Source organism: Protopterus annectens, chromosome 6.part0 (genome assembly GCF_019279795.1).
Source record: "Protopterus annectens isolate FY-2018-M chromosome 6.part0, PAN1.0, whole genome shotgun sequence".
NCBI lineage: Eukaryota > Metazoa > Chordata > Ceratodontiformes > Protopteridae > Protopterus > Protopterus annectens.
In genome coordinates, this window is record NC_056737.1 from 147,083,671 (window position 1) to 147,096,460 (window position 12,790).

General features: G+C 45.4%; 1 protein-coding gene across 1 annotated transcript in view; it reads left to right on the forward strand.

Moving 5' to 3' along the window:
* ARHGAP5 (Rho GTPase activating protein 5) overlaps positions 1–12,790 on the forward strand; it is a 1,324,990-nt gene that overhangs the window by 276,539 nt on the left and 1,035,661 nt on the right.

Genomic DNA, 12,790 nt, shown 5'->3' on the forward strand with positions numbered 1-12,790 from the left:
TTTTTGCATCAGAATTCCCCACAGCCAAGCTTGGAAAGTGGTTGATACCCTGTCCTTTACATGGGAAAACCTCTCAATCTACGCCTTTCCGCCTCTGTCCCTCCTTTCAAAAGTACTACTCAAGATCAAACAGGACAGGCCAAGGCCAATCCTTACTGCACCAGACTGGCCACGCCAGCACTGGTTCCCACTCCTACACATTCTGACAGCAGTGCCACCCTGGCACCTACATCAGACCCCCTTCTCCGCTGTCCCAGCAGGAGGGACAGATTTTGCATCTTAAGCTGCAAACCCTGAACCTGGCAGCCTGGCTTATTCTCTGAATACATCACCAGCAACCCTCAGCAAACAGGTGCTGGATGTTATCCTTGAGGCCAGGAGGCCTAGTACTAGGAAATCCTATTCAGAAAAGTGGAAAAGATACTGTTCTTGGAGCCAGTCTCAAGGAAAGGACATAGCCATGCCCACCTTACCTGAAATCCTAGATTATCTAGCAGTGCTGCTCCACAAAGGCCTATCCATCTCAACTGTTAAGAGTCATGCCTCTGCCATCTCAGCTCATTACAGTACTGAGCCACCCCTCTTCTCTCACCCTCTGATCAAACAGTTCCTGAGAGGAGCTAACAATTTAAGACCCCCAAGGAGAGCTCGCACTCCTGCCTGGGACCTTAACTTTGTACTAGAGAAGCTCACGCTCCCCCCATTTGAGCCTGCTGCTACAGCAGAGTTAAAATTACTGTCTTGGAAAACAGCCTTACTTCTAGCCGTCACTTCGTCAAGAAGAGTGTCTAAGTTACAGGCCCTTATGGCTGTGGAACCCTTCATTATCTTGCATGCGGACAGGGTTTCCCTCAGGACTAACCCATCATTTATGCCCAAGGTGGTATCCAGTGTGGCTTTAAACCAATCCATCCATTTACCAACCCTTTTTTCCTAATCCTCAGAATAAAGGGGAAAGGATCCTGCACTCCTTGGATGTGCACAGACAGCTCAGGTTCTACCTTGACAGGACTAAACCTTTCAGAAAATCTGACCAGCTGCTAGTCAGGTTTGCTACAGGGGCAGAGGGCAAGGCCATTTCAAAGCAAACCATTTCTAAATGGATAGCAGACTGCATCCATTTCTGCTACAAACACCATGGAAAACCTACCCCACAGGGGATCAGACCTCATTCCACTAGGGCTACCTCAACCTCTATAGCATTTCTCAGGGGAATCCCTACCAAGGACATCCTGGAAGCTGCAACCTGGAGTTCTGTACACACCTTCACCAAGCATTACCACTTGCCTATCTTTTCTAAATTTGGAGCTGGATTTGTCACAGCAGTCTTACAAGGCGTGCTAGCCAGAGCTAATACTTCTTGACTGCCTCCACCCTTTCTCAGCTTTGGGAATCAACCCGTGTGTGACTGCAACAGTGAAACACAAAGAACATAGTACAGTTGTGTACACTTACCATAAATGTAGATGTTAGAGTGCTTTCACTGTTGCAGTCCTGGATACCCTCCCTCCAGCCCACTGTCTTTTCTGTACTTTCTACCTATCCTCTTTTTTGGCCATATCTTATGGCAGTGATATTCACTTTCTACTGGAGGTGTTCCTCACCATGTGATTGCTTCCTATTTTGGGGGCTCTTGACATCTGGGGCAAGAAAAACTGATGTAATGGCATCGGCTGCATGTTTTATACCCCTGACGATCTGACGTCATGGAAGAGGTGACAGCATTCGATGCAGAAATCCCAAGACTCTGGTATTCTGGCCGACTGAGGGCTACCTGCAGGCAGATAACCCAAGTGTGATGACTGCAACAGTGAATACACTCGAATGTCTACATTTATGGTAAGTGTACACAACTGTACTTTTTCCCCACCATAACTTAGCTCCCTATTTGGGTGGCTCCTGACATTTGGAGCAAGAGAGAATGATGTGGTGGTGTCAGCTGCCTGTTTTTGTAGCCCTGATGTCATCCTGGAACAACAGCATCCGACGCAGAAATACTAATTCTCTGTTGTTCGGGCTGACTGAGGGCTACCTGCAGGCAGATAACCCCAAGTGTGATGATTGCAACAGTGAATACACTCGAACATCTACATTTATGTTAAGTGTACACAACTGTACTTTCTCTGCACTTCCCTTTGGCTCATCCACTGCTCCCAGAGTTTTCACAAAATTCCTGGCTCCAGCCATTGCCTGTTGCAGACAGAGAAATTTTCAAATTTACCCCTACTTGGACGATTGCCTAACTCAGGCAGACAGGAAAAGATGTTGCAGCACCTGACATTTGTAAAGGACCTTCTAACCTCCCTGGGATACGCTGTCAACGAAAAGAAATCCAAACTAGTCCCCAGTCAAAAAACTGTATTCCTGGGAGCAAGCTTGGACACAGCATCTGATGGCATTCCTTACTCTAGAAAAACAAACCTGTCTGACAGGCTACTTCGCTGAAATGGCCACCAGATCCCAGCTATCTGCAAGGAAAATCCTGCAGGCTCTAGGGTTCATGTCCTCCTGCATTTTCTACTAATGCCATAAGCCAGACTGCATATGAGGAAACTTCAGTGGTACTTAAAAAGTGTTTGGTGCCAACATTCTCAGGACCTGGAAACTATCATACCTTGTCTAAGGAAAGAGTTTCTCTGGTGGGCAGCAGCATGCAACCACAACAAGTTGCTTCCATTTACACAACCCCACGCCACCCAGACCCTAACCACAGATGCATCAGATTATGCCCCGGGTGCGCATCTGGATGGCAGGTGAATTTTGGGCCACTGGAGCCCAAATCAAATTCATCTGCACAGCAACCAAAAAGTGATGCTAGCTGTTCAGCACACTCTGACAGCTTTCAGATCCCTACTCTCACCAGGGTCCTTACTAATCAAAATCGACACCACCACAGTGATGGGGTACAGAAACAAACAAAATCTTCCTATTATTACTGGTATAGAACAGTTGAGAGGTATGTTCCTTTAAATAGTGACTGTGCAATTGGGTAATTAATTTCCCCTTAAGTTAGAAGTATATATAAAGGGAGTGTGGTCTGTAATGTATTGTTCTGATGAAGTCTTTGAATGTAAGACGAAACCTAGGTAAACTTGTTATTTTCGCAGTAAATCGATTTTTCATCCAGTAATAAATTCGTGTGGGTCCTAGTGTTTGGATTGCTTCAGCTTCCGTGGTTGGATTTCCTACTAGACCTTATCCCAAAGGTCAGAAAGGAAGTGGTAAAATGTGGTTCCGAAAATCTCGAGAGATCTTTTCAAGACACACCTGGTGAACCTTCTCCCAGTGGCAGAGGGGGAAGTAGTAATGGAAGATGCCGATCACGCAGCAGATGGGGTCACCAGAAAGAGGGCGACAGAGATTCTTGCTTTGGTAAGCCCTTTCAGTGTTCCTGAATGGAAGCCAGTCTGTCCACCTCTGTAGGCAGTCGGGGACACTTATCTTTGTACCCAGAAGCCTGGCAACAAATAAAAGACAAATGGGTCCAAAGCATCATATCCAGAGGTTACACCATAGTCTGTTCCTTCCCTGTTCCAAAGATAAAAAAAAACTTCCAGACTTTCCACCCAATCAAAAGGAACAAGCAACTTCAGAAATTCAAAAGTTGCTAGACAAAAGAGTCATCCAAACAGTCCCCGCAGACCAAATAGGATCCGGAACTTACTCAAGATTCTTTTTAGTTACTAAGAAAACAGGGGACTGGAGACAAATTCTGGATCTCAGCAATTTAAACAAATCGGTAAGAAAGTCCAAGTTCCGGATTGTAACACTGCAGTCAGTACTCCCTTTTCTGGGAAAAGACGATTTGGATTTGCTCTATAGATCTCCAGGATGCGTACTACTACATAAAAATGGACAGGTGATCCAAGAGACAACTGCGCTTTCGACTGGAAGCCAGTTACTACACATTCGAGCTCTGCCCTTTGGCCTCACTATAGCCCCCGGAGTGTTCACCAAATGTATGGCAGTAGTTGCGGCGCACTTGAGATGTCTAGGATTCCAGGCATTTCCATACTTAGACGACTGGCTCCTAACTACCATGACCAAGCATCTACTAATAAAAACAAGAGAGACAACCTTGCAAGTCTGCCCTTACCTAGGGATTACAGTAAACTGAAAAGTCTGCCTTACTGCCTTTTCAGCAAGTGGTATTCATAGGGGCAGAATTAAACTCAGAAAAATATGACGGCCAGACTCCCTCCACAAAGAATTCAAGATGTTCTTCATATTTCACTGTTGCAGTCATCACATTTCGTGGTTATCTGCTTACAGTAGCCCTCAGTCAGCCAGATTATCAAAGTCTTGGGTCCTGGGTCCTGCGTCAGTTGCTGTCTCATCTTCCATGACTTCAGGGGTATAAAACAAGCAGCTGATGCCATTACATCAGTCTTTTTTGCCGTGTGGTGCCCGAAGCAGTTTGCAAGTTTTAGTCGGCTGACTCCTGAAATTTTCGTTTTCGAGTTTCAGAAGGGAAGTCTTCAACTAAAGCTAAGTACCCCACTGGGGAAACTTTTTCTTGCTCTTAACCGATGTCAGTAAAAGTCAATAATTGTATTTCTTGTGGAAAGCAAATACCTCATAAAGATTTTCATTTGTACTGTATTCCTTGCCTAGGTCCTGACCACGACGTACCTCGCTGTCAGTTTTGTGCCTTATTTAAACAACTATTTGTCGATATATTTCCGCTTCTAAATATTTTGGTACTCAGTTCAATTATCCAGATATGGCTTCGGTAAGCCACCCGACTACCGACATTCCGAAAAAACGCAAAGATGAAGACAGACCACCTAGGTCCAAAGCTGCCGACGACGCTTTTCCTAAGCTAGTCGACAGTACGCTGGTACTCAGTGAGGCGCTTTTACAGCCCCTGATACCCACTACTTCAGATTCACAGGCCTCTACTGAGATCTATTCTGTGTCCAGGATGCCATGAGATGCTTCAACTGTGAAACTTGCGGATGTCTGTACCTTGGATGGGTCCAGAGCCGCTGTGCAGGCACCGGCTTCTGAGGGTGTATTCAGGCGTACTGACTTGCATATTAAACTGACACCATCTTCTTCTTCAAGGCCTAAAACTCGATCCATGCCTAGAAAACTGGTGCCCAGACCGCATGGTCAGGCCTCTATGCCTAAAAAACAAATGATAAGAATGGCTGAAGACCTTATTACTTTAATCCGGGGAAGCCAACCTTCCCCCTCTAAGAGATCTAGGACTGAATTTGGTTATGATTTTTTGATCAGAATTCTGAAATTTCTGTTTCTTCTAATGACCAGGATTTACCCTTATTTACCTATGAGGATTCTGATGTAGAGGACTCTATTCCCTCTGCTTCCCCTCCAGAGGATTTCTCTTTTGGTGAAACCTTGCATACTCTTAGGGAGCATTTTCGCTGCGAAAGCCAGGATTACTCTGATTCTAAAAAGAGGCTTGGGGATTTCTTACTCCTTCCCCAACACAGGCCTTTAACTATCCCCCCTGTACTGGACATTGTTGATGATGCCTTTACGGAGTCTAGCTTGGCCCCTGACTCCTTACCTCCTGCTCCCAGAAAACCTGATAGATATTACAGGGTTCCTGACTCTCACAAGTTCCTCTTTAAAAATCCTACTGCTAATCCTGAGACCATTTCACAGGGACCCAGTAGCATAAAGGATACTACTGGTAAAAATCCTACCCCATCTGATAGAGATTCCAGGGCGCTGGATAGATGGTGTAAGAAGGTATACACTTCTGCAACCTTGGCTGTTAGGGCCTTAAATTGCTAGTTTCATATGCTGAAGTATCAGCAGCATATTATTGGATTGCTTAAACAAAAAATTATGTTGATCCCTGACCGTGCTGAAAATAAGGATTTACAAGATTTAATGAATTCTGCTGAAAAAGTTGGAAAACATACTTTGCAATGCGGTTTTGATTCACTAGAGGCATCTTGCAGGGCTGCTCTTACTGGGTTTCTACTTAGAAGGCATGCTTGGCTTAAGGAGCAATCTTTGCCAGATCATATTAAAGCTAAATTGTTAGATGCTCCCTTAAACCAGGACCGCCTGTTTGACAACAAAGCAGAAGAGGTCCTTAAAAAAGATGGAGGGAAAAGCTAAATTTATGGAAACTGTTAAAGATTTCCTGCAAGTGCAGCCTCCAGGATTTAGGGGTATAAACATGCAGCCGACACCATTTTAGTCAGTCTTTCTTGCCGCACGGTGCCAGAAGCAGAAGCAGTTCGCAAGTGCTGGTCAGCTGACTCCTTAAATTTTAATTTTCGAGTTTCAGAACCAAAGTCTTCAAACTAAAGCTAAGTACCCCATTGGGGAAACTTTTTCTTGCTCTTTACCAATGTCAGTAAAAGTTAATAATTGCATTACTTGTGGGAAGCAAATGCCTCATAAGGATTTTCATTTGTACTGTATTCCTTGCCCAGGCCCTGATCACAACGTGCCTTGCTGTCGGTTTTGTGCTAAATTTAACCAACGCACTATTAAGCGTCGGTATATTTTTGCTTCTAAATGTTTTGGTTCAAGATGTAACTGCCCTGAAATGTCGTCAGTTAACAATCAGTGTTCACAAAAAACGCAAGTAAAAAGAGACAGACTGTCGAGGTCCAAAACCGACGGCGAAGCTTCTCCTAAGCCAGTCGCCGGTTTGCCGGTACTCAGTGAGACGCTTTCGCAGCCCCTGATACCTGCTACTTTTGAGTCACAGGCCTCTACTGAGACCCATTCGGAGTTCGGTATGCCGCGAGATTCGCAAAGTATTGAACCCGCGGATGTCTCTCCCTTGGATGGGTCCGGAGCCGTTGAGCAGGCACCCGGCTTCTGAGGGTGTTTTCAGGCCTCAACAGTTTTATGTTAAACCGACGCCATCAACAAAAACTAGGTCAAAACCGACTTCTATGTCTAAAAAAACCGATGCATGAGCCACGTGCTCAGGCCCCTATGCCTAAAAAACAAGTGATCAAAATGGCTGAGGATTTAATTACCTTGACCAGGGGTTCCCAACCCCCCCCCCACACACACACACACACTAAGTGGCCTAGGCAAGGCACTGATTATGAATCTTCAGATCAGGTTTCCATTTCTTCTGATTCCTCTTCTGATCAGGAATTTTCTATTCCACCTTATGAGGATTCTGATGCAGAGGAATCCATCCCATCTGCATCTCCTCCTGAGGATTACTCTTTTGGAGAGACTTTCCATACTTTAAGGGAACATTTTCACTGGGCGAGTCAGGACTTCTCTGAATCAAAAAAATAGGCTTGGGATTTTCTTCTTCTTCCTCAGCATAGGCCTTTGGCAATACCTCCTTATTAGACATTGTTGATGATGTGTTCTTTGAATCAAGCATGGCTCTGCTTCCCTCCCTCCAGCTCTTAGTAAGTCAGGCAGATATTACAGGGTTCCTGACTCCCACAGATTTCTTTTCAAAAATCCTGCTGCTGATCCTGAGACTATTTCTCAGGGTCCCAAGGATGTTAAGGCTTCTACAGCCAAAAATCCTACCCCTTCTGATAGAGACTCCAGGGAGCTGGATAGATGGGGTAAGAAGGTTTATACGTCTGCAGCCTTGGCAGTCAGGGCTTTAAACTGCCAGTTTCATATGCTTAAATATCAACAACATGTTATGGGCTTACTGAAACAGAAAATGATGTTGATTTCTGATTGTGTGCAAAATAGAGTTACAGGATTTATTGCATTCAGCAGAACAGGTTGGAAAGCATACTTTGTAATGTGGTTTTGATTCCTTGGAGGCCTTTTGCAGGGCCTCCATAACTGGATCTGTGATAAGAAGGCATGCTTGGCTCAAGGAGCAAAATCTGCCTGATCATGTTAAAGCTAAATTGTTGGATGCCCCTTTACAGCATGATAGTCTGTTTGGTAATAAGGCAGAACATTCAATCGGAGGATTATCCCTTCATGGTAAAGCCAGCGGACTTTTTTTGCTTTTTTTGAATAAGGCAGAAGAGGTTTTAAAGAAAATGGAAGACAAAGCTAAATCTATGCAAACTGTAAAATATTTCTTGCAAATGCAGCCACCCAGGTTCAGTAGGCACTGGACTACTAAGAATTGGTCCTTTCCTGTGTCCAACAGAGCCACTCAGGGCAAACCCAGGTGCTCAAAAGGCTCCGGATATCAATCACAGGGATCTTACAGGTCAAAGCAGTGGGGTGCCTCCTCCTCCAAATCTGGAGGTAACAAAGCACAACCCTACAGTAAGCAGTCTCGATGACTTTCCTCTACCATCTCCAAGCACTTTTCTTTTGGCAGCCCCCTTGGGGGGAAAACTAGCACTTCATGCTCAAAATTAACAGTTAATTACCCAGGACAAGTGGGTATTAAACTTTGTATCCCAGGGTTACAGATTTCATTTCCATACTTCGCCAATTCCAAACGGATGGCCAGATCTGCCACAAAAGCAGTGGGCAGAGGCCCAGAAACAAGTCTTGTCCCTCATGGATAGGGGCTATTCAACCGGTACCAGAAAAGGAAAAAGGACAAGGATTTTATTCAAGACTTTTCCTGGTACCCAGAAAAGACAAATTTTGGCTTCCAATACTGGACTTCTCGATTCTGAACATGTTCCTGGATATTCCAAAATTCAAAATGCTGACTTTACAACAGCTACTGCCTATGCTAGGCAAGAATGCCTGGTTGGTAACTCTAGACCCAAAAGAGGCATACCTGCTTTTCCCAATAAGGGAATCTTGCAGAAGATACCTCCACTTCAAAGCAGGTTTTTGCATTACCAGTTCTGTGCACTGCCCTTTGGCTTATCTACTGCACCCAGGGTCTTTACAAAGTGCCTGGCACTAGTAATTGCATTCTGCAGACTAAGAAATATTCAAATTTATCCTTATCTGGACGATTGTCTCATTCAGGCAGAGGACAAGGACACTTTTCTTCAGCATCTGGCATTTCTAAAAAGGCTTCTAGCATGCCTAGGGTACACCATAAACGAAAAGAAATCACAGCTGGTACCCTCTCAAATAATTACATTCCTGGGTGCAAGCTTGAATACAACTGCCCAGATGGCTTACCTCACGCAAGACAAACAAATGCAATTGACAACATACTTCAAACAACTGGCAACAAAAACCCAGTTATCTGCAAGACAAATTCTGCAGGCTTTGGGGTTCATGGCATCCTGCATTCTACTAATTCCATATGCGAGACTGCATATGAGGAAAGTTCAATGGTACCTAAAAAGCTTATGGAGTCAACATTGTCACAGCCTGGAAACAATGATCCCTCTCATTCCCTGCCTAGAACAGGAGTTTCTTTGGTTTGCAGAGGCATGTCACCAAAACAAGGGACGGTCATTCATTCTACCCCCTGCCACCCAAACCCTAACTACAGACGTATCAGACTATGCTTGGGGGGCCCACCTGGCAAGGAGATGCATTTAGGGCAAATGGAGCCCAAACCAAATGCATCTACACATCAACCAGAAAGAAATGCTAGCTGTTCAGAATGCTCTGACAGCCTTCAAGGACATACTTCATCCAGGGCAACTACTGATGAAGATGGACAACACCACAGTTATGTGGTACATAAGCAGGGGGGTACCCATTCCTACCCCTCTTGCAGACTAGCCATGGCCTTGTTGGAACACAGCCTTGACTTACCAAATACATCTTCAAGCTCAATTCCTGCCAGGAAAGCAAAATAATCTGGCAGACGACCTAAGCAGAAATCTTATGGACCCGCACGAATGGAAACTGGATCCACAGACCTTCAGCTTGTTAACACAGAAATGGGGAAGCCCAGACATAGTTCTATTTGCCTCTCCCCAAAACTGTCAGTTGGACAAATTCTGCACAAGAGCTCATCACAAAAAAGCATGGAAAGTGGATGCTCTGTCCTTCAGTCTATGCCTTTCTCCCTCTGCCTCTGCTCTCCAAGGTCTTACTAAAAGTCAGACAGGAAAAAACAATAATGATTCTAATTGCTCCGGACTGGCCTCGCCAACACTGGTACCTGCTTCTAAGGAATATGTCGCACCTTCCTCCATGGTACTTGCCTCAAACACCTCATCTATTGTCTCAGCAGAACTATCAAATTCTGCACACTCAGCTCCAAACTCTGAATCTTGCAGCATGGCTAATCAACTAATTATTCAAACCACATCTCTCAGTAAACCTGTGATGGATGTCATTTTGGAAGCCAGAAGACCTAGTACTAGAAAATCTTATGCTGATTAAATGGAAGAGATTCTATGCTTGGAACCAAGCATGAGGAATAGACGTAGCAAAACCCAATATTCCTCAGATTTTACAATACTTAACTGAGATGCTTGACAAGGGCCTATCTTTTTCTTCAATAAAAATCCATGCCTCTGCCATCTCGGCTCATTACAACACAGAGCCTCCCCTCTTTTCTCATCCACTGCTAAAACAGTATCTCAGAGGAGCCAAAAATTTAAGGCCACCCAGGAGAGCACCAACTCCTGCATGGGACCTCAATTTTGTGCTGGAAAAACTCACCCTGCCTCCTTTTGAACCAGCAGCTACTGCGGATATAAAATTTCTTTCTTGGAAGACCGCTTTTCTTTTGGCAGTCACTTCAGCTAGAAGGTTTTCAGAACTACAGGCTCTCATGGCAGTGGAGCCTTTCATTATTTTTTACCCGGACAGGGTGGCCCTCAGGACCAGTCCTTCTTGTATGCCTAAGGTAGTATCCAGTGTGGCTCTTAACCAGACCATTCACCTGCCAACTTTTTTCCCAAGTCCGCAGAACAAGGGGGAGCGAATTCTGCATTCATTGGATGTACACAGACAACTAAGATTCTACTTAAACAGGACAAAATCTCTAAGAAAGTCTGAGCAACTACTGGTAGCATTTGCTGCAGGATCAGAGGGGAAGGCTATATCAAAGCAGACTATTTCTAAATGGATAAGCCATTGCATTCGTTTCTGCTACTTGCACCATGGTAAACCTGTGCCCAAGGGGATCAGATTATACTTCACTAGGGTTGCCTCTACTTTAGCAGCTTTTCTCAGAGGGGCCCCTACCAGAGACATTCTAGATGCTGCTACTTGAAGCTCAGTTCATACATTCACAAAGCATTACCATTTACCTGTCTTCTCTAAATCCAGGACAGGCTTTGCCACTGCAGTCCTGCAGGGCCTTATAGCTGCTCCTAATGCTGTTTAGTTCCATCCTCCCTTCCATAGCTTTGGGATTCTACCCAAATGTAATGACTGCAACAGTGAAACACGAAGAACATAGTACAGATGTCCTTCATGGATGCATCTGCAGTCATAACAACTGGGTTGTCCTGTCGTCAGGCAGCCCTTCAGTCGGCCGGATTCCAAAGTCCGGGTCCGGCTTCGGCTGATGTCGCACTTCACCCGACGTCATCTCTGTTGGTCTTCGGGTATAAAGGCATCAGCCGACGCCATTTTCCCTTTCTTTCTTGCCGCGTGGCGCCCGAAGCAGAAGCTGTTCGCAAGTGCCGGTCGGTCGGATCCAGAGATTACTTCTACCGAATACTACTTCGAAGACTTCTAAAGCTAAGTACCCCGTTGGGGACTCTTTCTTGCCTCAGCCGATGTCAGAAAAAGTTAATAATTGTTTAACCTGTGGGAAACAAATACCTCATAAAGATTTCCACTCTTATTGTCTGCCTTGTTTAGGCCCAGCCCACGACGTAGCAGCCTGTTCGCCTGTGCCCGTTCAACCGGAACGCTTAGGCGGTCGGAGTTTGCTGAACAGTTTTTCGGTTCTGATTTTGGTACATTATGCCGCCGGATCCTCCGACTACCCAATCTGCCAAAACGCAAAGATAAAGACCGACATCGCGGTCCGCGGTTTCGCCGAAACCATGGTTAAGCAAATCGAGTGTCTCGGTTTCGGCGAAACCGAGAAAACTGATCAAAGTACAGCTGAATCTATCTCTACAACTGAGGCCCCTGCTACCACTCTTGAAACGGCCTCAGAAATTTTATCCACTACGGTGGTTGCCACTGACTTATCAGACACCATTCCCTTGGATGTCTCTACCCCAGCACGTGGTGCTGCTAGGCCTCCAGCAGCCATGTCCATTAAGGCCTTCGCCAGGGCTAAAGCAGCAAAGACTACTAAAACAGTGCCTGTTAAACCCCTACAACCAGGCCCTCCTCTAGTTCTCAAATGCTTACTCTGGCAGAAGATTTAATTTCATTAATTAGAGGATCTCAATCTCACCCAGACAGGGCCTCTCAGCCCCAGAGAAGAGACCTAGGGCAGAGCCCCTGAGCCAGTGTCCTCTGATGAGTCTGCCGATGAATCAGACATAACTGATCAGCCAGAGGCTCCTTTCTCCAATTTTGAAGACTCTGATGCTGAAGAATCCATTCCAGCTGCTTCCCCACCAGAAGAATTCTCCTTTGGGGAAACCTTACATGCCATCGAGAGCAGTTCCAATGGCAGCAACAGGATTTTTCAGACTCCAGAAAAGACTTAGGACCTTTCTGCACCTTCCACAGCACAGGCCCTTAGCTATACCTCCTGTTCTCTCTGTGGTGGATGATGCTTTCAATGATGTCTGCTCCGCACCAGATTCTTTACCTCCAGCCCCTGCCAAACCAGACAGATTTTACAGGGTGCCAGACACTCATCACCACCTTTACAAGGCCCCACTTGCAGACCCGAAACTATATCCCAGGGTCCCAAGGCAGTAGCCGACCATAGCAAAAACCCTATCCCTTCAGAAGGGGAAGCAAGGTCATTAGACAGATGGGGCAAAAGGGTCTACACTTCAGCTACTCTCTCAGCTAGAGCTTTAAATTGTCAGTCTCACATGATACAATACCA